The sequence below is a fragment of the Sus scrofa genome, chromosome 13 (genome assembly GCF_000003025.6).
Source record: "Sus scrofa isolate TJ Tabasco breed Duroc chromosome 13, Sscrofa11.1, whole genome shotgun sequence".
NCBI classification, from domain to species: Eukaryota; Metazoa; Chordata; class Mammalia; order Artiodactyla; family Suidae; genus Sus; species Sus scrofa.
This window is the reverse complement of record NC_010455.5, coordinates 115,493,427-115,518,837: the sequence shown is the minus strand read 5'-3', so window position 1 is coordinate 115,518,837 and position 25,411 is coordinate 115,493,427. Positions and strand designations below refer to the sequence as shown.

General features: G+C 39.7%; 1 long non-coding RNA gene across 2 annotated transcripts in view; it reads right to left on the bottom strand.

Moving 5' to 3' along the window:
* LOC106505748 overlaps window positions 1-25,411 on the bottom strand; it is an 842,810-nt gene that overhangs the window by 811,534 nt on the left and 5,865 nt on the right. The window lies entirely within an intron of this gene.

Sequence of the window (25,411 nt, the reverse complement as noted above, 5' to 3'; positions counted from 1 at the left end):
GGGGAAAAAAAAAAAGGCAATTGCAATTCAAGGTTTCTTTTTGTTGTGTGAGCTTAAATTGGAGCCCAAGGGTTATTTTAGTGTTATCTTCTTTGCTGAAGAGTATTATGAATTGTTTTATATTTTATACTAGCTTTGTTATTGAAACTATAGATAAATGACTCTTAGTAATATAATCTTTGGTGCTTCAGTTCTGGGATATTGCATTTTAAGTACAGAGCAGAAAACAACTCAACATCTTACAAGCCTTCTAGAATAGTTTGATTTCATCTCATTACTGATTCTGAGCCAAATGGTTTATTGCCTCAGATAATATAAGTTAGAGTGCAGAAGAAAATACTGAATGATTATAATCATCCACTACAGAACTGATATTTGATAAAAAGCATTAATTCATTTTTGTTGTTAAGTATACACTGAAAATGCTGTCATGTCATAGTAGTATGATATAGATACTATCATAGTAGTATGATCTCTGAATAAAAGGCTTGTATTTTTATTAGAATCTCATGGCTAAACATGTCTTAATTGATGAATTGAAATAATAAAGCTTTGTTCACATTGTTAATATATTTAATAATATAGGAGTTCCCACTGTGGCATAATGGGATCTGTGGCATCTCTGAAGCACTGCGATATAGGTTTGATCCCTGGCCTGCACATTGCCACAGCTGTGGCTTGGATCTGATCCCTGGCCTGGGAACTCCATATGCTCTAGTGCAGCCAAAAAAAAGAAACAAATAATAATAATGAAAATAAATTTTTATGGAGTTCCCGTCGTGGCTCAGTGGTTAATGAATCCGACTAGGAACCATGAGGTTTCGGGTTCCATCCCTGGCCTTACTCAGTGGTGTAGGTCTCAGACGTGGCTCGGATCCTGTGTTGCTGTGGCTGTGGCATAGGCTGGCGGCTGCAGCTCTGATTCAACCCCTAGCCTGGGAACCTCCATATGCTGTGGAAATGGCCCAAGAAATGGCAAAAACACACACACACACAAATAATAAAAAATTTAAAAAAAATTTTTAGGTCTCAAAAGCATTGTTTTCTCTTTTATCCTTTAAATAATAATAGACATAATCTTCATTTTACTATAATCATAAAGAGAAGTTAAATTTCATTACTATCTACCTTTAAATATAACATAGACTCTAAGTTACTTCTCTGTCTGTGACTCATTGACTTTATTCCTTGATATAGGAGACATAAAGATTAATGAGAAACTGAGGTGAGTTAGAAATATTTTATCTACATTTATTTAAGAATAAAAAATGAAAATACTACATTTGATTTCTAAGCCTTCCATATTAGCTCCATTGGGTTGATATTCAAAACCAGCTAAAAATAGATCTTAGATGAACCTTGTATTCTAAATTATCATTGGTTGACTGACTATACATTTGAATCAGTATATTCTGTTTTACTCTCCCAGAAAGAGCTGACGCTTAATAAAACTTTTATGTTAACATGTTCCCCATAGAGGTAGAGAGTTGGACCTGCCAACTGCATGTGTATTGTTTTAGCATCTACAACACTACTTGAAATAAAATCATAGATTTTCAGAACTGTAGATGACTTCGGACTCTTCAATTGTAATCTAAATAGCCCACTTGCTGTTTGTCAGATGGCATTTGCTTCAACACCAAGAAAAGTCTCAAGCAGGCTCAGAAAAATAATAAAATCTTATTTTTAGAAACCAATATTTAGATAAATTGAACAAGAAGTGAGCTAATAAGAAATAGCAGAAGTGACGTTATTACCTCGGTTTTAATTTGCTTTTTTAAAATGACTCAAGAGCTTTTTTTTTTTTTAACTAATTAAGCTTAACTTTGTGCCATGACACACAAATGCCCTGGGCTTCAGGGAAAACTCCCTGAGGACTTGGGTGATGAAGAGGGGAGCAAAAAGTTTGCTAGTCATATGTCATATTCTGACAACAATCACATATTAATTATAATCAACATATATACACAAAACACCCAAACCCAGAGGTTTGGCTTTGGAGGCAACATGTTACAGTTCAGTGATTCTGTTAAACCAAAGTTCAGACCAGCACCAATAAAAATGATGAAAAGGTGGCAAGTTTTTTCCTTGAGACACTTTTCTGTGGGCTTTTTTTGTGTGTCTTATGAAACTGAAATAAATGTATGCATAATGTATATATTTAAATTAATTTGTATTTGTTGAATGTCTGTGTTTATGTTAAGACTCTTCCATAGTTCCTAGCATATAAATGTTTTTAGCATCACAATAAATGTTAGTTCCCTTTCCCTCAGGGATTTGATTAGTGGTTTAAAAGGGGCTATAATAATGCAAAAGTACAGCAGTTTTTTATAGCAGGAAAGGAGTGATATTCTGTTGTTGACCTAATATTAGATCTACAGGTCTACCAAAGACTTTTCCTTCTACTATGTTTATTAATAATTTAGCTATAGTGGTGCACAAAGGAAGTGGTGTGTATTTACAGAGAAAATATTGAAACCTCAGTTGAAGATAAGATTATACGGTCTAGCAATAAAAATATGTGCATGTGTAATATATTACTATCTTTTCCGAGTTGACTGCAGCTCTAGTGAGTCAAAGGTGGTTATTTCCTCTAGAAGACTGAGTTGTTATGGAAAGATCATTTGCTGATTTCATGATTCTAATCTTGACTCTGCTACTGACTAGTTCTGTGATCTTGGGTAACAGATAAATGTTAAGTTCAGGGTTCAAAACAAATCTGACACCCTCTATAGAAAGTGTGTGACTGCCTACACAATTTTAAGTAAATGTTTATTTATGTGATATGTATCCATATAAGCTAAATATACAAGGTTCTTGTAATATAGTCCTAAGAATTTCAGAGTCCATAAACTAGACTTATCACTCTTTTATAGGCCATCTAAAAATAGATTGTATCTTTTGTTATGTCAGATGACCTGGAACATTAAAAATTAAACATTAAAAATAGAGGGATGACAGACAAGGTACTTTTCATAATCCCTGCTTCTTACTGCCTTAGGACTTTTCTGCTAGTTTTCTAATGATGAGTACACTACACTGAGGCATAAGGCAAATTGCTAGACTGGAGATATGATATGGTTATGTTGGCTCCATATTTTGAGACTATAGCTCTGTATACCCTTAAGGCAGCTGGTGTATTTCAGGCTGAAGTTCTTAATAGTGATAATAACTCTTATTTGTTAAGTGCTATTGTTTGTCAAAAATATTTTACATGCATTAACTCATTTATTCTTAATTTTATTGATGAAGAAATGAGGCACTGAAAGGTTAATTAACTTGCTTAAGTTTACTGAGCTAGTGAGTGGCAAGAGCCAGGACTCAAACTTAGGGAATTAATTCTGGAACCTTAATTCCCTGCACGGCCTCTTCTACGGGATGACTTCCAACTTCCAGGATGCAAGAAGCTCTTGTATTTTCATCTTATTCACAGAATCTGGTTCTGGGTATATATTCAATAAATATACCTAAGTAATGAGTGAATGGTATCAGTGTTCTTCAAATCAGTTGCAAGTTATTTTGCAAGTGATTTGTTTTGAAAGATAAAGTACCAGAACTTCCATGTGTCAACTTAAAAAAAAAAAAAAGATAGGTGTTCCCACTGTGGTGCAGTAGATTAAGAATCCAACTGCAGTGTCTCGGTTTGCTGCAGAGGCATGGGTTCAATCCCCAGCCAGGTGCAGAGGGTTAAAGAAACTGGTGTTGCCACAGTTTGGCGTAGGTTGCAGCTGCAGCTTAGATTCAATCCCTGGCCTGTAAACTTCCATATGCCATGGGTGCAGCCATAAAAACTTTTTTAAAAATTTGAAAAAGAGCAGAATCAGGGTTGACTGCAAAATGGTATCATTGTTTGTCTGCTTTTTGATATTACAATTAACAAGCCCAAATATCTCAGTGACTTAACACTGTATTTCTCTCTTACAACATGTCCACTGTAGGTTGAGCAAATTGCCAGGGCAGCTGTTCTCAGTACACAGGCTGCTTCTTTGTGCCCACTCTTCCTCTCCTATCTCCCTGCACCATCCCAGGATGCAGGGCTCAGAAAAGAAGCTGCAAGTTTCAAGCAGTTTACACCTCAGCCTGAAGTGATGTGTAAATGACATGCCACTTCCACTTAGAAGTTACTAGCCAAAACTTGTTACACAGCCCCAACCTTCACATGAGATCTGATCAGTGTGTCTTCTGTGTTCCAAGCAGAGAACAGGATATAGGCAAGCCCTAGTGATGTCTTCTGAAGAGAGAAAGGAGGTATTTAGTAGGTGGTGGAATTGCTCATAACATTAGAAAGGTCTGCTGAAATGAATCACACTGACTAATGTTGCCTTAGGTGTAGGAGAAAAATAAGAAGTGGGAAGGCATGATTTAAAAGGCACAAGGAAAGGATGTTATCATATCTCTTATCTGCTCATGAGTTGGAAAATGTTTATAGTTTATCATATGCACATACAGAATGAAGAAAATGACCCCACCATTTACAAACAAAATGTTTTTAATGGGTTAAAGAGCTAAATGTAAAAAGAAAATCTATAAATGTATTTGCAAACATACAGGACAGTATGATTATTTCCTAAGGCTATGGAAGCACATCTTAAGCAAATCACAGTACAAAACCTATAAAGGAAAAAAACTGATTTTTAAATATAGCAAAGCTAAAACTTCTCTTTGAGGGAAGACACTGCAAAGTTCAAAGAAAATCAACATGCTTGGAGAATATATTTTAAACCTGTCCAATAGAAGAAAAGAATTAACAATCAAAATATATAAGGAATCTAAATGTTTTTTTAAAAAGCAAAAAACAAAAACAAAACAATCCATTAAAGAGGAAATACCAGGAGTTCCCACTGTGGCTCAGTGGTTAACGAATCCGACTAAGAACCATGAGGTTGCGGGTTCAGTCCCTGGCCTTGCTCAGTGGGTTAAAGGATCCGGCGTTGCCGTGACCTTCGGTGTAGGTTGCAGACACAGCTCGGATCCCGCATTGCTGTGGCTCTGGCGTAGGCTGGTGGCTACAGCTCTGATTAGACCCCTAGCCTGGGTACCTCCACATGCCGTGGAAGCGGCCCTAGAAAAGACCAAAAGAAAAAAAAAAAAAAAAAAGAGGAAATACCAAGTGCCAATAAGCTTAGGAAAAAATGCTTACCCTTACTAATAATCAAGAAAAAGCAAATTAGGAATGTCTGTCATGGCGCAGTGGAAACCAATCCAACTAGGAAGCAGGAGGTTGTGGGTTTCATCCCTGGCCTCACTCAGCAGGTTAGGCATCAGGCCTTGCCATGAGTTGTGGTGTAGGTCGAAGACATGGCTCAGATCTGGCGTTGCTGTGGCTGTGGCCATGGCTGGCAGCTATAGTTCCAAGTTGACCTCTAGTCTGGGAATCTCCACATGCTGCTAATGCAGCCCTAAAAAGCAAAAAAAGAAAAAGAAAAGAAAAGAAAAAGCAAATTAAAACAACAATGAGATGCTTTTTAAATCATGAGATTGGCAAAAATCAATATGAGTAACAAGAGTCTTAGAAACATTTATAGGGTTATACCTTCCTGTATAATGTTGGTGGGGATGTAGATGGTGATACCTTTCTGAAGTTTATTGGCAGTAGTTATTACAATACACTTTCCATTCAACCCAGCAATTCCACCTCTAGAATTTTAACCTGCAGAAATTTGTATGTACACAGAAATGCCTGGGCAAAATGTTTGTTAAAGCATTAGGCAGAGTTCCCATTGTGGCTCAGAGGAAACGAATCTGACTAGCATCCATGAGGACACAGGTTTGATCCCTGGCCTCGCTCAGTGGGTTAAGGATCCGGTGTTGCCCTGAGCTGTGGTGTAGGTTGCAGATGTGGCTCGAATCCCATGTTGCTGTGGCTATGGCATAAGCCAGTGGCTATACGGCTCCGATTGGACCCATAGCCTGGGAACCTCCATATGCCACAGGTGCAGGCCTAAAAAGCAAAAGTAAATAAATAGATAACAGCATTATGCATAGTAGGAAAAAAAAAAGTTAAATATTCAACAATATTGGAACATGAGGAGTTCCTGTTGTGGCTAAGCAGTGAGGAACCAGCTAGTATCCATGAGGAGGAAAGTTCAGTAAATGGCCTTGCTCAGTGGGTTGGGGATCCAGCATATCAGAAAGTTGTGGTGTAGGTTACAGATGTAGCTTGGATCCTGTGTTGCTGTGGCTGTGGCATAGGCTGGCAGCTGCAGCTCTGATTCCACTCCTAGCCTGAGAACTTGCATATGCTGTGGGTGTGTCCCTAAAAAGTGTGTATGTGTGTGTATATATATATATATATGTGTATATAGGTATATATATATATAAACATGAAGTAAATTATAGCACATCTATGCCATGGACTGTTACACATAGCTGCAAAAAAAAAAAAATAGTGAGATGAAGGTAATTAAAAACAACAGGAAAAATAAGAGCAAAACTCTATAATAAAAGGTGTGATGTTAATTTTAACACAGCATGATTTTGAGCAGTTGGAGACTAGAATAGGAAGAATTCATTGTAATATTGATTATCAACAGTATTGTGACAGAGAAGGAAATACATCACATTGTTTATCTCTGCAGTGAACAATATTTATAGTCATGATAAAGTGTTGTTTATTACTTTTCATCTTTTAGAATCCACCTACAAAGCAAAAGACATAATTAAGGTTATAAAATATTGAAAAAGTTACCAAAAATTGTTAGCAACCATAACATCGTTAAAATAAAGGTAACGCTGACATAGTGTGGCTGCTGGAAAGGGCTGAGAAGCATGATGGTGGCATGGGTCAGTGTGCTGACATCCTCTCTCAGAGGAGAGAGAAACTCTGTTGGGGGAGTTTTGCTTGGTTTGCATTGTTTCAAATTTTTGTAATGTGAATGTGCTCATATATTCTTTGTGCACTTAATAAATTAAAGTTTTTAATTCAAATTTTTTAAGAAAAAGAAAACTGGAGATCCCTGGTAGCTCATCGGGTTAAGGATTTAGCATTGTCACTGCTATGGCTCAGGTTGCTGCTATGGCATGGGTTTGATCCCTGGCCCCAGAACTTCTGTATGCTGTGGAGGCAGCCAAAAAACCCAAAAAACAAACAACAAAGAAAAAAGAAAGGGAAAAAGTGAGAATAATTTTTGAAAGTCCTCAAAGATTTGATTTAAATATCTAGATATATCCGTGAGCGTATTTTTTATCCAATTATCTGGATAAATCTATTTTCCATTTTAGTGTGCAGATTAGAATCATTCTTAAAACTCAATAAATTTTTAAAACGTTTCCTAATATATTTATATAAGGAATTCAAAGTGTTCCTCTTTAATTTTCCCTTTTTAATCAATGTGTATTAAGTAACACATTTGAAATTTCTATTAATATTACATTAATATAATACCAAATGAGAAAAAAAGAACAGAAACATCACCCTAAGATGATTTCAAAAGCATTTAATTATCCAATATAATTATCTCTTTAAGCCCCAATTATAATATATTAGTATGTTACTGAAATGCCAACTGTCTTGAGTCACAGATAAAAGTGGTGCCATTAAAAAAATGAACTCCTGGTCTAATAGTCAACATCTATTTCCTGTTTAAAAACACCTTATTTTCCTCCAAGTTCCTGAGCTATGTAACTTCCTTCATAAAATGAAGGGCGAAGTTGAGGCATAAAAATGTGTTCATTTTTACTCTAACATTATTTGACCCCTCCATATCTTTGCCAATGAGCAGGATGGTGCCTGCCAGAACTTTACACAAATCACCGAAGAGCTTCTGCTTCCCCAGATCTGGAGGACGCAGGAACTCTGCTGACTTCATAGTCTTGAGCTCCATGGGATGAAATGACAAAGGGTGCCCCTCACCCATTAACAAAGTAGAAAGCCTATGATAACTGCCTTGTCCTTTCTGCCTTCCAAATCTCTCACCAATGCATCTGACTGGCAGAGCCTGAATGGTATCTGAAATCTTGCTGGCAATGAAATATGAGAAATATTCTCAGGTTTATAGACCCCTCAAAACAGGGGAGATATGAGTGTAAAGGAGCCAGGTATTCACGGACAATATCTGGCCCATTTGTGTATTACCAAATTAATATGAGCAGCCCACGTTTGCCTAGAAAAGAAGAAGCATTGAGTATACGTATAGAGAAGACTGATTACCGGTTGGAGAGAGTTGGAGAGAAGAAAGGAAAGGGAGAGAAAGCTAGCCCTAAAGATGGAAGGAGTTAAAATAGAGTTCTGCCCTAGTCGCTAATCAGGAAAGTTACATCATGGGAGCAGTCCTTCAAGGCAGTGGTATTGCTGATGTGCTGGAGAGGACTTTGTGTATTGTGATATGCAAGTGGAAAGAAAGGAGGGAGGGAGAGTCTTGAAGTCTGGAAGTTTTACTGTTCTAAGGGACACTTTTAGGAACTACAAGTGAGATTACAGAGGCTGTGGATTGGGATAAAAGTGGCAAGAATGGAGACAAAATGCACATGTAAGAGGTATGGTCCCTGTGTCCAGAAAAAGAGCCTTGTCCCCACAAACATTCTAGTGTCCATCAGCAGCCTACCACTTAACTGATCTGTGCCTCACAGCCAGAACTGCCAGCCCATAGCAGCCTCACAGCCTCATCAGCCAGTCCATCAGCAATCTGTATTTTCTCTCCTTTTCCAGTGTCTTTGAAGTAGTTACGCTAAATGTAGAACCAAGGCAAGAAGAACTGAGGAGTTCTACCATGTCCCCCCTCCTCTTTGCCTAAAAGCCAAACTTGAAACTCTCTTGCCTCAAGTCCAGCATTCTTACAAATCATGAACTGCACATTCTACTCCAGCTCTACTGAAATACTGCTTCTGTTAGGCTGATCTGACCATTCCTTCATTCAGTCACTCACAAGCACTTCAGTCAGCAAATAATTGAGTAGCTACTCTGTATCAGGCCCTGGTGAGCATTTAAAAGTTAAAATAAAAACAAGAAAAATTCCTACATTATGGAGCATACATCCTAGTAGGGAGAAGCAAACAAGAAGTCAAATAAAGAGTTAGAAAGTTAATGCAAGGAAGAAAAATGCTCACCTTTATAGAATTCTGTGTGTGTGTGTGTGTGTGTGTGTGTGTGTGTGTGTGTGTGTGTGTGTTTCTCCTGCCTTTCCAAACTCAGCCTACTTTTCAGGATTCAGAACAAATTTTCTTTCCACTCTGAGCTTTGCCTAACCACCTCAGCCCACCACAGCCTCATCCTGGTCAATGCCTGTTACATCTGCTCATGTCTTTGTGTACTGTTCATGCATACAGTGCTCCTCACTTCTGAAAAACATTGTCTACAAGAGATGTGATTGCATATAAATAAAGGAGCATAAGAGTTTTTCTTTTATTTTTGATTTTTATTCTTATTTTATTGTGCGTTTTAGGGCTGTACGTGCAGCATACGGAAGTTCCCAGGCTAGATGTCAAAGCAGACGTACAGCTTTGAGCCCACTCCACAGTCACAGCAACACCAGATGTTTAACCCACTGAGCAAGGCCAGGGATGGAACCCACATCCTCATGGTTACTAGTTGGGTTCGTTACTGCTGCGCCACAATGGCAACTCACAAAATTTTCTTTTAAATGTTAATTGAGATCACATGACGTCTGTAGTAAAACGGTGTTTTATAAGAGACTAATTGCTGAAACAATGAAGTAAAACTTGTAAGAAAAAGACATACTGACCTGTGTTGGAAATTGGAGCTTAGGCAATAAAAGAGAGGGGTAGGGTCAAGGTTGGGTTGGGATGGATTTACAAGAAATGAAGAGGCCTTTGTAGTGATGCCATGGGACAGGAAAAGAAAGGGAGTAGAAGGAATTTATCTGGAGTAGAACATTTGAAGAGGAACACTATGAGAGAAATGCATAAGAGAAAGAGTATAAGGGCATAGAAAAAGAATAAATGGAGTAGCATCTAAAGGGGAAAAAATGTGTTAATATAACTCTTTTCCTGATAATGTCTTAAGAAGCTAAATATTTATAACCAGAGCAGGGCCAATGAGAGATATCCTTCAGACCAATAATCTTCAAAATTGTTTGATAAGAAAAACCCACTGGCATGTTTTTCCAAAATCTAAATTCTATCCTTAGACCAACTGAATTTGACTCTTTCTGGGGAAATTGCAATAAATGTGTACTTCTGTTTAATATGTATTCTAAGTGATTGATTTGGTCTGTAAGTTTGGAAAACACAACGTGGCAAAGTCTGTGGCAATTAGTATCTGATTTTGCTATCTACAACTTTTTGGTTGTCATTAGCTTTGAGAAGAACCATAAATAACAATGGCCCAGGTCTAGGATAATGCTGGCAAAGCTGGTATGTCAGCTGTCTGCTAGTTTATACCGGAAAGCTGTGGTAGATGCTGTTGGTTAGCTGACCAAGAGTCATCCCCAACTGCCTTGCCATTTTCACTGTCAAGCATGGACTAGCAATTCACTTTCCCATGTTTCCTTGCTACTAGGTATGTCCAAGTGACACACATGGGCCGATAAGATAGAAGTTGAGGTTTACTGGGGTCTTCTGGGACTGCGTTTGTTTCTTGGTATGAAAGGCAGACGTGACTGGGATCACCCTACACTTTCTTCCTGGTTGAATCCAGGTCTGATGCCTCTCTAGTCATTTTGAGAATGAAGAACAAATCAAGAGAAACAATGACTCCAACACTGTGAATCTGGGTTGCTTGTTGCAGTGAAGAAAAAGGGGTGGGAGGTGGGGCAGCTGGCTCCTGGAAGAGGAGGGGAGAAGACAGAGAAGGAGAAAATTTCTATTTTTAAAAGCCATTTTAAGAGCTGATTTTCTGTTCCTTGCAACTGCAAACATTTCTAACTAAATAAAAGGGGAAATAGGGTAAGCCCAGTCCTGAGACAAGAAAAGACTTCCTTGTCTTTAGAAATACACATGCATGAAAGAGTAGTCACAATTTCCTATTAGGAGATAGACGAGGGCAAGAAGGTAAGGATATTGAACTCTAGAATCTGAGTCTGAGGAAGCGTTCTAGAGGAGAATAGGATATTTGCCCAGGATAAGGCAAAACTAATTTGCCTGTACAGGATATATATTTTAACTTCACATCCCCTCAACAAAATACAAAATTGGCACAAACAAGGTGCAGTGAGTAGTAAAGGGGGATCTGGCTAACAGGACATCTGTTAGAGGTCTCATTGTGCTGAAAGCAAAATCATCTGATAAATTAGTAACTTGTTTTTCTATTTTCTGATAGTTTCATCTCTTATAGGGTAAAGGAAACAACCAGGTGAACTGCTACTTGTATTTAATTCTGAGAGTGAGAGAGAGAGAGAGAATTGCTTGTGAAATGGATTTAGAGTCTGAGGAGAAAGTGCCCAGGTCACCTTAGATGGTGTGATACCCAGTAATGTCAGATGTGCTCCTAAACACCAGGAAATTAGATTTTAGGAAGTTGAAGGGAAAAATGAGTCAGATTCAGTAGCCTAAAACTCTAAAAGAAAGATTATTTTGAAAGCCTTTCAAAACTGAAATTTTCAACTCAACAAATATTTATTTATCACCAGCAACCTGGGACAATCTATAGCAGAAACTGTAATTCTTCCTCTCAAGGAATTTATAGTCCATAGAGGGAAGAAAAGGAGACAAGCACTCAAATGCCCAGCCATCGTTTATTGAACATCTACTGTGAAAAACACTGATTAATAATTGATATGTAATACTTAAAATATTTACAAATGCTCTGCAAGGTAGATATTATCCTCAGTTAACAAAGAAACTAAATGTTCAGATTTGGTCGAGTAAACTTCTCAAAGCCTCACAGCTCCTGAGGAAATGAGTCTCAGCCCCCTTCCTCTGGCATTTGTCAGATGAGCTTGATCCCAGGGGCTTCCTAAAGCAAAAGGATGCTCTGCTCTCTTCTACTTTCTCCCATGCATATTCAAGAACACTGGGAGTTCACTTGCATGGATTTGGCCCCTAAAACTAGCAGCTTTTAACAATTGACTACAAAGGAATAAAATTAGATCCATCTTTAGGGAGTTCCCTTCATGGCTCAGCAGTTAATGTACACGACTAGGATCCATGAGGTTGTGGGTTTGATCCCTGGCCTCACTCAGTGGGTTAAGGATCCAGCGTTGCCATGAACTGTGGTGTAGGTTGTGGATGCGGCTCAGATCTGGCATTGCTGTGGCATAGGCTGGTAGTTGTAGCTCCGATTGGATCCCTAGCCTGGAAACCTCCATATGCTGTGGGTGTGGCCCTAAAAAGCAAAAAATAAATAAATAAATAAGTAAATAAAATAAAACAAGATCCATCTTTGAAATTGGAATATCTACTAAACTTCCAGTAGGGAGAATTCATTCCTTGAGTGAAGATTTACCATTATCAGTCCTTCTATATTGAAAATCTTTCTCCTAAACTGTCAGGAACATAGATAAATCAGCACTTTAAAAACAACAGTTTAATGACAGAATATGTAAAAAAAAAAAAAAAAAAAGATTTATCTTAGCATGCTAAGAGAAGTTATGTTTAAAAAACTGGATCAATTCTTTAATGTTGAAAATAACATAGTTATGCAACATGTTTGTGTGTGTGTGTGTTGGCTGCACCTGAGGCATGTGGAAATTCCTGGGCCAGGGATTGAACCCATGCCACAGCAGTAACCCAAGCTACTGCAGAGACAACGCTGAATCTTTAACCCATTGCACCACAAGAGAACTCCTTTTGCAGTATGTTTAGAAAGCTAAAATGTTAAAATGTGGATAAAACTATAAGAATTTTATTCTAGGATTTCGCATTGTGGCTCAGCAGGTTAAGAACCCAACATAGTGTTCGTGAGGATACAGGTTCCATCCCTGGCCTCACTCAGTGGGTTAAAGATCTGGGTTCTCTGCAAGCTGTGGCATAGGTCCCAGATGTAGCTTAGAGCCAGTGTTGCCATGGCTGTGGTGTAGGCCAGCAGCTGCAGCTCCAATTTGACCCCTAGCCTGGGAACTTCTACATGCCGGAGGTATGGTTTTAAAAAGAAAAATAAATGAATAAGAGTTTTACTCTAAACATTTAATGAATTATATAATAGACTAAATGGTTGACTAAATAAAACTGAAGATTGACCAACTATATATTGATCAAACTTGGCACATACATGTATTTTTTTAATGTGAGTGAAACAAGCTAAACATTTTCTTCTCTTTAGCAGTTAATCCTTGACTGAAGTATTGGAAAATTAAATTTACAGTCTTATTGTTTACCTTTGGAAATTCAACTTGAAAGGAAGAAAGAAAGAAAGAGAAAAGAAAAGAAAGAAAAGAAAAAAAAGGGGCCACCAGATGTGAGAAGTCTAGAAATTATGTTTTCAGAGGTTCACTGACTCTGCTTAAGAGGATAGTAACAAGAAGTAGGTTCAGCCAAATAACTGCACTGAAGTGAAAGAGCCACATAACTAACCACACCCTATTTCCTGTATATTCCTGGAAGGGAAATATACAATAAACTCGAAGCGGAGATTACATTATAACACTTTCAGTGTACACAACATCAGCTTTCCTGAAAGTTGAGGGAAAGTTGTTCATGCTTTTCTTTCAGTGGCCAGGAAGGACTATGTTTAGAAGTAAGTGATAAAATTTGGTCCACTCACATCTCTCTATATGCAGAGAAATTAAAGAAAATCATAAAACCTATTTAATCAGTTATTTGCTTCATATGGAGGCATACATGTATAGAATTTTCAAAATCCCTGCATTGTTAGGTAGTGCCTGGCATAAGTGGCAAAACTGAGGGGTTAGCATCCAGTGTGCTCCTCTAAGCCATACCCTGGGCCCTTGGCCTGTGGTAGGTCCCAGTGGAGGAGGGTGTATTTAACATTAGTTGGTCCACTTAGAGGAGATACAAAGATCTGTTTTGCTGGCTGAAGCCCTCATGGCCCTGGTCTCATGAGTAATGATGAATGAAGTAACTCAGAAAGAGTCTTTCTTAGGGAGACATAAGCATGATTATATAAATTGGCCCTCCTGAGCTCTGTGCATTCACACAGCACAAATCTAAGGCTGTGGAGGAATGGGCCACATGGTTCCCTCCTTTGCTGGAGGGAATGGGGTGGACATATTCCTGTGCAAATCATTCATTTCTCAGCCAGAAAGTGTTTATATGAGTGGACTGGCCTTTAAAGAATATCACCTTATTCGTCTGCTGAAAATCATAGCCCCAGGGGCCAACACTATTTTATGGCTCTAAGGGGACAAATACTCAGTAATTTGCTCTCTTCCGACTTTCTTATAGTCCGTCCCCCGCCCCCAACCCTAACTATTTCTTGACCTAGAATCCCAGGGCGTTACAAATTGAAGAATCCTTTGAGACCAAACCCAGCAGCTTCCTGCTTTCTACATGATAGAACTGAGGCCAGTTTGTGCTTTCTGCCCCACTTAATTCTTCTGATACCTCTTCATATTTTACATCATTCACCGCTCTTGGAAAATATGAGCCAGAAAAAATTGTTCACTGAAAATCTTGCTCTGCCTAGTCTCAAACCAAAACCAAGGAGTGTGAGAAGAGAAAGAAATCTATATGGTTTGAAAACTTAAAGTACTGCTAATTCATTATATTATTTGTATGCCATACAAACCTTTTCTTTCATTAGTTAAAATTTTCTTTAAGAGTGGGGGCTGTGTCTTTGAAATTCTCTTTTAGTATAAATGGACTCTCACACAGTATTATGAATGCTCAGAAGTTTAATAAATATTATTTGTTGATGATAAGCTGCTCTATCCCTTGGCCCCCTAGCAGTATTCCACATAATCATCCTAGGCAGATAAGAACCCATCCTGCCTTGAAAGACCTCCAGGGAGTGAGACTCTAAACCTTCTTGCACAACTCATTTCAGTGTCTTATAAGGCTTAGTGTCTGCTGGCAGGTACTTCCTAAATTGGTGGCATTTAGGAATGTTGCACAGTAAACACTGAACTCCCTCTAAGACACTTGGAGCAGTCACTTGAATGATTTGGAAATATCCTAGGGAGTGTGTGCTGTGGTGGGAGGTAGTCCTATGAGGAAGACAAAGGGTAGCGATTAGGTTTCTTTCCAGATAAGAGGAAGTGGCCTTGTTCACACTTCCTAGAACTGGCCAACCTTAAAGGGATTTGGGATGGGTAGAAGTCAGGAAGTTGTGGAGCTGGGGAGAGCTCTATGATGGTGGAAGGTAAGTCTGCCACTGGTTACCAGCTGTTAGTTCCTACTAATAGAAAAGGAATATGCATACCCAGCCATGATACAAATTAGATGAATTTTTCCTTTGCAGTGTGTGTGTTTGTGTGTATATGTGTACATGTGTGTGTGAGCACACGTGCACATGTGCAAATGAAAGGGTTTGTGGAGGTGCAGACCTGAAGTGACAGGAGGTAGGTAAAGGAAGGGTTAGTAGGAATCTAGAGACCTCTCAGGCTAAAGCAGACTCAGGCAGGGGATCCAGATCAGGGCTGGAAGTTGAAGGTTAATGCCCAGAGGAACAGTAGACTTGGTGAAAGCCTAGGAGGAGAAGTGGGAGGGCAGAGTTAGAGGCCAAGTAAGGACTGAAGTGAGGAAGTGCAGATTAAAGAAAGTAGGCTTGCTGAGATATCTTGCACTGGCAGGGATGAAACAGATCTGAGCCTCTAGGAAAATGGGTTGGCAAGATGCAGCTGAGAAGTAAGTTTCAACCTAATGCTTGGGATACAGATCAGGGCTTCCATCCACCCTGTGCCCATGTTCTGGGCTGCTGGAAGGGCTCAAGAGTGCTGTGATCCAAGGATCTAGCCTGAAGGAAGGCAGGTCAGTGGACTGGCCTCCCTACCAGGGAAATGGGATTAAATGCAACCAGATGAATTAGGTGCTACTGGTTAGATCTGAGAAAGTATTTAGACTGGGAGCAACCAAAACAAGTTTTAGATGCTGTTGTGCCCTGATTTTGTGGAAGACAGAACAAGGCCTACACCTAGCTTGAAGCTTTATTTGAGGTAGCTGAGGCCAGGTGAGGTTGAGGGCACCAAGTCATTAGTCACTTGGGAGAATCTAGATTGGTTTTTGTGAAAAATGCCCTGATCTACCATGCCTTAGCCATTCCTTCTCAGGATCCCCACTAAGAAAGCAGTTGATTGGAGAACAGTAGGAAATGGTGGGATTAAAAAGCTGGGATAACACAAAAAGCTCTAAATGGTATTAAGAGCTTGGAGAGGAAGTGTGGGTGGAGGGGAGTGAGTCATAAATAATGGTCTGTAAGCCTTCTAAGGATTGTCAACCCCTTGGAACAGAACAAAGGCTCTACACACTTTATACACTTGTCCAGCCACTATTTTCTTTCTTTCTTTCTTTCTTCCTTTCTTTCTTTCTTTCTTTCTTTCTTTCTTTCTTTCTTTCTTTCTTTCTTTCTTTCTTTCTTTCTTTCTTTCTTGTCTTTTTGCCTTTTCTAGGGCTGCTCCCGCGGCATATGGAGGATCCCAGGCTAGGGGTCTAATCAGAGCTGTAGCCAACAGCCTACACCACAGCCTCAGCAATGTGGGATCCGAGCCGCATCTGTGACCTACACAACAGCTCATGGCAATGCTGGATCCTTAACCCACTGAGCAAAGCCAAGGATCGAACCTGCAACCTCATGGTTCCTAGTTGGATTCGTTAACCACTGCACCATGACAGGAACTCCAGCCCCTATTTCTTATTAGCCCCCACAAGCCATTTTCTGCAGCCCTAAAAGAAGCTGATGTTAGTTTGCTCAAATTGTAAATTATTTATTTTATGAAAGCTAAATCATAGGACCACGGTTAAAGGAAATAATCTTCACATATAAGAATCCCTAATCCTTAAATTCATGGGAGTTCCCATTATGGCTCAGCAGAAACAAACCTGACTAGTAACCATAAGTACGCAGGTTTGATCCCTGGCCTTACTCAGTGGATTAAGGATCCAGAATTGCCCTGAGCTGTGGTGTAGTTTGCAGATGTCTCTCTGATCTGGTGTTGGCTGTGGCTGTGGTGTAGGCCAGTAGCTACAGCTCCGATTTGTCCCCTAGCCTAGGAACTTCCATAAGCTACAGGTGTGACCCTAAAAAGACAAAAAAAAAAAAAGAATTATTTTGGGGTGTGTGTGTGTGTGTTCATTGCAACATCTGTTCTAGATCATCATCTTCAAAGCACAAATCTTGAGGAAACTTTCAGGTCAAAAATTTGAATTCAGGGCCAAAGCTGGCCAAAGCCCTAAATACCATTTCTGCTTTTCTTGGCACTTTCCAGTTTCTTTGGCATATATCTGTAAAAATAATGAAATATTATTTATTAAACATTTTGGTTATAAAGGGCCTTTTGTACACTTTTGCTTGTGTGTTATTATGTACCTGTTTTACATTAAATCAATCTGGGGCATTTAACATGTTTATCAAACACAAGCCTGATCTAAGACAATACTAGGATTTCTGTAACACTCTATTAGCTCAAATATTTCCTCTATAAATCAGGAATATATCTATATACAGATATAGAGATATGAGATTATATACTTTATAAAACAGTGGTTTACCATATACTGATCTAACCTTTAGAAATTGCAAGGTTGTAGGCATAGATCTTACATATTCCTATTATTCTGATCTCATTTTTAAAAGATTAGAGAAAAAGGTATCCTTTTTTCATATTTAGCACGTGTTTTGTAATCTTTTTTTAAGCACTTCTCAAAATTCTCACCATGCTACTCTTAATGGTAGAACTCGTGCCCCTGCAGGCTCACTAAGGTAAGAAATGGAGGTCAGGAAGTCTCAGGAGGGGCCCTACATGCTCTGCCTACAGCTCAAAAGGTCTTTAAAATTTCTTTCTGAAAACTCCATAAATCTCTTTGTTATAACTATCTCACTACCCCATGAACAAATTGACCCTTCAGAACAATATGCTGTTTATCTAATAGCATTGTTTCTCATGTCCTACTGATTTATCAGATGGAGTAGTTGGCATCATGCTTATACATTGATTACTTTGGAGCGGGAATTTTTGGTCAGTTTTGTAAGTGGTAAACTTGTATACAGTGCTGTAAAAGCCTTCAAATGAAAAGTTGATCTACTCTTCCAGATGTATATAATAATGATCTCTCACCTTGAGTGCTTACTCTGTGCCTCGTACATTAGTAAATAAAACAAGCATAATCTTTCCCAGCAAGAAGTTCATGGTCTAGTGGATAAGAGAGACTATAAAGCAAATAATTAGACAAATGCATATAAAATGGCCACTGCAATAAGCACTGTGGAGGAGCAGAGTCCTGTTAGAAAGGGACCATATGAATAATAGGGACATTTGTTCTTTTCCAGGGGTCAGGAAAGTCTTCCGAAGGAAGTGATGCTTGAATTGAGACCAGAAGGAAGAGTGAAAGTATGGGGTTAACTTGGAAGTGTATGGGTGTGGAGATTAGCCTGGGGAGAGGTGGTGTCCCAGGCAGCTGTCACTCCAGCAGCAAAGGCTTTGTGGTGGGAGGGAGCATGGCACATGCGATGAACTGGAAAAACTCAGTGTGACTGCAGCATAGAGCCCAGGGCAGAGGGGCACATGCAGGTGGGACTTTGGAGAAATTTGGGCATTAGAAGTTTTTAAGCTGCTTCATGCAAACATTTTGGGGGAAAGCCAGAAAGAATACAAAAACAGTAGCTAGGAGATAATTGCAAATGAAAGGCACTGCTGCTTGGTAAGTTACACACACACACACACACACACACACACACCACACACACACACACCCAATTCATAGGATTTAAGGGGATCTCTAAGATAAAATTGATTTCAAAGCTTCCAACTATTAATTTATCTAGACCACTCCAAGTAGATAAATATTCATAATTTTTAACATCCATAGAGCATTTTCCTAAAATTTATTTTGGGGCAGTTCTCTTATTACAGTTTCTTGGTCAACAGGCAGGGTAGTCGGCCTGCCTTGGTCAACACAGGAACCTTTATCAGGAAGATCTCAGTAGACTGCCCAGGCAAGGGGAAATGTAATGAATTTGATTCGTGCTTCCTTGCTTCCTAGAGTTCCCTTCAAGCAGGGCTTAGGCAGGATTTGAGAAATAGGGAAAATTGTTTCCAAAACCTTTCTGCCCCAGATAGTGGCCCCTTTCAAGCCTCGAAGCCACAGTGCACCAAAGCCTCTCACTTGGATGTTTCTCCTGGCCCCTTCCCTCTCTCATTTTTTTCTTCTCAAACTTCATGTTCTGACTGAAAATTCTTTTGTCCTTTGCCCCATATCAATAACCTTGCCTTGTGTTCCATTGTAAGTAACTTCTCTAACACATTCATCTATGTGAAATGCATTGGGAAGCTCTAAATTCTAATGATTATTTGGATGCCTTCTGTCAATTCTTAGTTTTTAAAAAAAGTGTTATAAATATGCTAAGTTCCTTCCCCTTTTCCCACTTACTTGCCTTAAGACAATGCCTTTGTGTTAGTTAAGAATAACTTTAGTAGGAGCTCCCTTGTGGTGCAGCAGGTTAAGGATATGGCACTGTCACTGCAGTGGCTCCAGTTGCTGCTGTGGCATGGGTTCAATCCCTGGCCCAGGAATTAGCATAGCCAAAAAAAAGAGAGTAATTTTAATAAATAGCAGTTCAAGTTCAAAGTGGGAAGAGAAGATTTTTATGTCTAGCTATGAGACAGATAATTTGGGTCAGATGGTAGGACAATGAGCTACCCTTCTAATAACAAAATATATAAAGCTGCTTGTCTTTATAGCTGAGCCTCCTTATTGCATAGCTGGGCTTTTAAAAAAAGACATTATGGCTAAGAGTCAAGTTTACTTAAAGGTACAGTTTCTTCCTGCTGAAGGCAGGCTCTTCTCAAAGACACTGAGACATTCCATTTTTGGGTACCAAAGAGGAAAATGTTGCTACTCTATTTTTCCCTGAAATAGGATAATAGTGGGTATCATTGCTTTGCAATATTGACTTGGGCATCAGTTCCTAAATGGAATGTGGCATGAAACATAATTCTTGTGGAGATGCCCATGAGCACAGCTGTGCATGGCATACAAATCCCCAGAGCAAAACTTTGGGTTGCCATAAAGAGTCCTGAAGTACCTCAGTGGAATATACATCAGATTTGACGAACTTCACCAGAGTAAGAAGAGAACTTTGTGTCCCTTTCCTCACCATAGTGCCTCTCCAGGGTGAGACCCAGGTAAAATGGAGAGATTTACTGATGGTTTCTTTAGTTGGCAAACTATAACCTGCAGACCAGATCCAGCAGCAGCCTGGAGCTAGGATTGGTTTTACCTTTTTAAAGTGCTGGAAAGGGAGATAAAAAATGCAAGAATGTGGCCCCCCAAAGACTAAAATAGTTACTATCTAGCCCTTTACAATACAAATTTGCCCCCAGCTTCAAGCCCTGCAGGTCCTTCTCTCTGCCTTCACTCCTCTCTGACTCTTCAGTAGAAGGAAGTCCAGCCTAGCCCTCTGCTCCAGGTATATTTACTCAATAAAGCTTATCTTCCTACCCAAAGGCAAACCCACTGACCTGGCTGCCTTTTCCCTGCTGAAGGGAGGACTGCAGTCTGCTTCTTCCTTTCCTTTCCTCCTGCTCCCTTCCCCTGCCTTCCACCTGTGCTAAGGCATGGAGCTACCCCTCCTCAGAATGGGGGTGCCCCAGTTATTGATGCCTGGGGACAAGGATTTCTGCCAGCCAGGAGCTTCTGGACACGGAGGGTGTCATGCTTCCCCTACACAAGCAGCGGAGAGGTCTGCTCCTGGAAACCTCCTTGGGTTATAGACACCTGTGGTCCTAAGAGAGGCTTCCCAGGACCTCCAGGTGAGGCTTGGGACCCGTAATGCTCTCTGGCTGCAGCCCCCCTTCCCCATCCCTGCCAGGCTTAGATCTGTTTGCTTGGAGTGGTGGTTAAGGGCATGAACTCATTTGCCCGGATGAAAGTCCAGCTCTGACATTTACTAGCTAGGGAACCTCAAGCAAGTCACTTAAACAGCCTGCGATTCGGTTTCCTCATCTGTGGACAGGGGATAATAATAGTTCCTCATTCATCTGGATGTGGTGAGGATTAAATGAGTTAATCTGCGTAAAATGGTTTTGAACAAGGCCTAACACATGGTAAGTACTCAATAAAATGCTCGCTCTTACTACTATTTGATGTTCTGAGGTTAAGCTGTGTCATGGGCTGGTCTTGGCCCGGGTCTTCACTTCCTCCTGCTATTGCTCAAAGTGACTTCTGCCCTCAAAGTTAGTCAGGCTGCCCCTGGCAGGGAGGCTAGAGTGTGAAACAGGTGAAATGTGTTTAAGAGGCTTCCCATCTCCCTTATTCTTTATGTCATTTATTTTACAGAATAATAATGACTAAAAATAGGTTGCTTTTGCATGGAGGCTTGGTCTGCTTTCACAAACATTATTTAATTAGATGCATGTGACAGCCCTGTGAAATAGGCCAGGCACCACTGATGGATGTTGACCAAGTGAAGGAGATGGGCTGTGAGGCTGCCAGTTAGCAGGATGATCTGGTGTGGCCATGCAGAAGTGGTTGATAAATATTTTGAATACTCACCCTGGAGCAATGTGGTTAATGTGCTCCCTATTTTAGCAATAAGGAAGCTGAGTTTCTGAGCAAGTTGAGCCTTTTCTAAGATTACATATAACACGAGTAGAGCTGTATCTGGAACCCAGTTCATCTGGCCTCTTAACTAGCCGTGTGGCTGTGCTGCCTATCACTAAATGTGTATGATACCAGGTTTGTTGTATTTGATTCTTTTATAACCTGGGTACTGGCATGCATAGCCTTCCCTTTGTGTTGCTCAAGGAAGATCACAACATCAGAAGCCGTAGAAGCGGTGGAGCTCCTGTGCCCCAGGATGAGGTCTCTGAGTCTTTACAAAGTACAGTGACTCTCAAGATTGTGGAAAGGAAGTGAGTGAGCACAAGGTGCTCAGTGACTTCCCTTCTCTTTTTGGAGGGGCCTTGCCGAAGGACACACAGTTTCTCTTACCCTTTGCCCCTGGATGAGCAGTTTCCCCTGTGGGAAAGGGCTGCGATTGTTCAGTTCTGTTTGTGGCTGGGTGGGCTCAGTTTAGGGGAAAGGAACTATTAGGATGCCCATTTAGTTGTATATCTAACCGTTGCTCTCCAAAAAAAAGTAAAAAATAAAAGAGCAAGGACTAAAAACATTTTATCAAATTTGAATACAGTTTACCAAATACATCCCACAGAATGCTAACTTTGCAAGATTTTGAAAAGTATGCTTTTATAAAAGGGATTCAACAGGTTGATAAGATTTGCATGCTACAAGGTCTCTCAGTCTTTAATATGATAACAAATATTGCAAATCTCTAGAAAGTGTGAAGTTTCCCAAACGTCTTTGATATTGAACATTTTACTCCCCAAAACACAGACTCTGTGCTCATAATGAGTGGAACACAGTTTGAGAAACCTTGCCAATAAGGGTATTTGGTGTATTCTTCTCATAAAGTGAAGCCTGCTCATTTTCTAGTGGCTATAATGTGTGTGTGTGTATATGTGTTTGGTCTGAACTACAGAGCCAACCACGGACATGAGAATGTGCACAATTAATTTCTATAAGAATTGCAGTCCCATCAGAGAAGAAAAAAATAAAAGCAATTCAGAATAAAATGAAGTAGTTTATAAATGGATTAAATCTAGCTATGTGTGTCAGCAAATCTAGCTGTAGGGGTACAAATACATATCACTTGAAAGAAGTAGGTGCAGCCAGAATGTGTGAATAGGAACTGTGGCAGCAAGAATACCATCCATTTGAAGGTAAGAATTTGGGGTTCCCATTGGTTGGCATTAACGGGGGGGGGGTGTTAGTATTTCTTCTCAGCTGTGAGAAGTACTGCCCTGATGTCTCCATCTCCAGCCAGAACCTCTCAGGACGATTAGCAACTGATCCCAATTCATCTAGGCCAGTAGATTGTTTATTTAAAGCATGTTTCTTTTAGCCTCAGTAAAGCATAAAGAGATAAATAAGTATTTCAATACTTACTAGAAGCTCTTCCAAAGTAAACTTTTTAAGTTTGCTAAAGTAAACTCAAAATACTATTTATCATTTTAATTCTATGCTTAGAAGTAATTCATGCATATTTGCGTTTGGTATTTTAAACATTTGTAATGTTTAAGATAATTTGACATTTTAGAATGCCTAACAGGTTATCCTTGTGATGCCAATTTTTTTTTTTTTTTTTTTGTCTTTTTAGGGTGTATGGAAGTTCCTAGGCTAGGGGGTCAAACTGGAGCTGCAGCTGCCAGCTATACCTCAGCCACAGCAACGTGGGATCCAAGCTGCACATGTGACCTACACCACAGCCCACAGAAATGCTGGATCCTTAACCTACCGAGGGCGGCCAGAGATTGACCCAAGTCCTCACGGATACTAGTGGGTTTGTTACAGCTGAGCCATGATGGGAACTTCCCTTGTGATGCCAATTTAAACCACCTACATGAGCTGTGTAATTGACTTAGATTTCTGATTTCAAGTGAAAAAGATATGAGAATTTTATTAAATTTGTATTTTTGTAATAATCGAAAGAACTTAAGATTCATCATATTTTGTAATCATATTTATGAGCATTACTTGTGATTCTTTTGTTTGTTGAGCAGTGAAGTATTTTAAAAAGAAGATTGAATACATTAAATGTAGAAATGCAGTTTAATAATTCATAGGAATTTAATTAACAAAATTGTAAACATTCACTTAAAGAGAGACATATATAGAACTCGAAATTGAAAGCTTAAAGGAAAACTAGGTTTTCAAATTTGTAATAACTGAAACTGAATGAATTACTGTATATTGCTTTTTTTGCCCACAAAACCTGTCTTCAAGAATACTCCACACCCTGATTGCCATGTAGGGGGAAGGGGAGGTGACAGTGAGTGGTAGGGAGAGTGGGACAAAGGTCTTCCTTGTGTAATCCTCTCTTCCTTGTGTGGATGCACTGCTAGCATCAAAGAAGTGCAGCCCAGTGAATCCAGTTGCTTGATTGTAACCACTGCATTCAATAACATTTTTCAAGATTCTGATCTAGAAAATGTGGGTCGTATAAATGTTATTAAGATGTGGTTCCTTCTCTCAAGCAGTTGCCCCTTTTTTCCACTTTGCATTTCTCTCTTCTCCATTCATGAAAGGACTTTGCAGCAAACACTTGCACTTTCTCACCTTGACCTGCTCAGTTTCACTCAGTGGAAAAGCAGACACAGCAATCAGACACCTTGAGTGCAAATTCTCATTTTGCCATTTTCCAAATGAACTTAAAGCAGCAATTTAGGCTTGATACTTTAGTTAACTCATGAGTCAAACTGAGATAGCAATATTATTTACCTCTCCAAGTTTTGAGAAAATTAGGGATAGCAAAGACAAGAGTGCTTGGTAACAAGCAATGACCTTCAGTAAATGGTAGCCATTAATATGATCTGTGGTTACCTCCATCATGTCCTTGTACAGATAGAATGTTACCTGATATCCACCTATCACAAAATTTATTTGGACTTCCCTGAGCCCATCAAGAGCAGGGAGGACATCTGAGACAGGAGACAGTAGAAGGTAATAGAGAACTCTTCTTTATCTACGCTCACTCTCCAGCCAATTGTATCCAGACCTATGATTTCAAATATCCTTACTTAACTAATGAGACCCAACATTATATCAGGTCTGATACCTTCTCTGAACACAAGATTTGTATATTGGGTTTCCTATTTGACATCTTCATGTGAATGTCGGATAGTCACATCAAACCCTAAAACAAAACTCTTAATTTTTCTCTCATAAACGTTCTCCTCTCTCAAACTTTCCCATTTCAATAAATGGCCATTCCATTCTTCCACTTGTTTGGTTTAAAATCTTAGAATCATCTTTGACTTCTGTTTCTCTCACATGCCAGAAATATATTTCCCAATCCTTACATAAAATGTACACAGAGTGGAGTTCTCATTGTGGCTCAGTGGGTTAAGAATCCAGCAGAGTGTCCATAAGGATACAGGCCTCCATCAGTGGGTTAAGGATCTGTCATTGCTCCAAGCTGCAGCGCAGGTCACAGGTGTGGCTCAGGTCTGGTGTTGCTGTGGCTATGGCATAGGCCAGCAGCTATAGCTCTGACTTGACCCCTAGCCCCGGGAACTTCCATATATGCAGGTACAGCCTTAACAAAGAAAAAAAATGTACACAGAGTATAGCTTCTGTTAACCAGCTCCTGCCACCATCCCTCATGCTGCCATCCTCTCTTTGGGATTTCTGCACTAGCCCCTGACTAGTTGTCTCCTTACCACTGTTGCACTATTGCACTTGATACTTTGCATAATAAAACAGAAGTCGGGTCAAATCACTTCTCCACTCAAAGCCTTCCAATGGCTTTCCATCTCATTAGAAGAAAAAGGCCTTCACAGCCCCTGGATCCCTCTTCTGCCATTCCTTGGCTGGCTTTGTGCCCGTCAACTTTTATTTCTAGAAT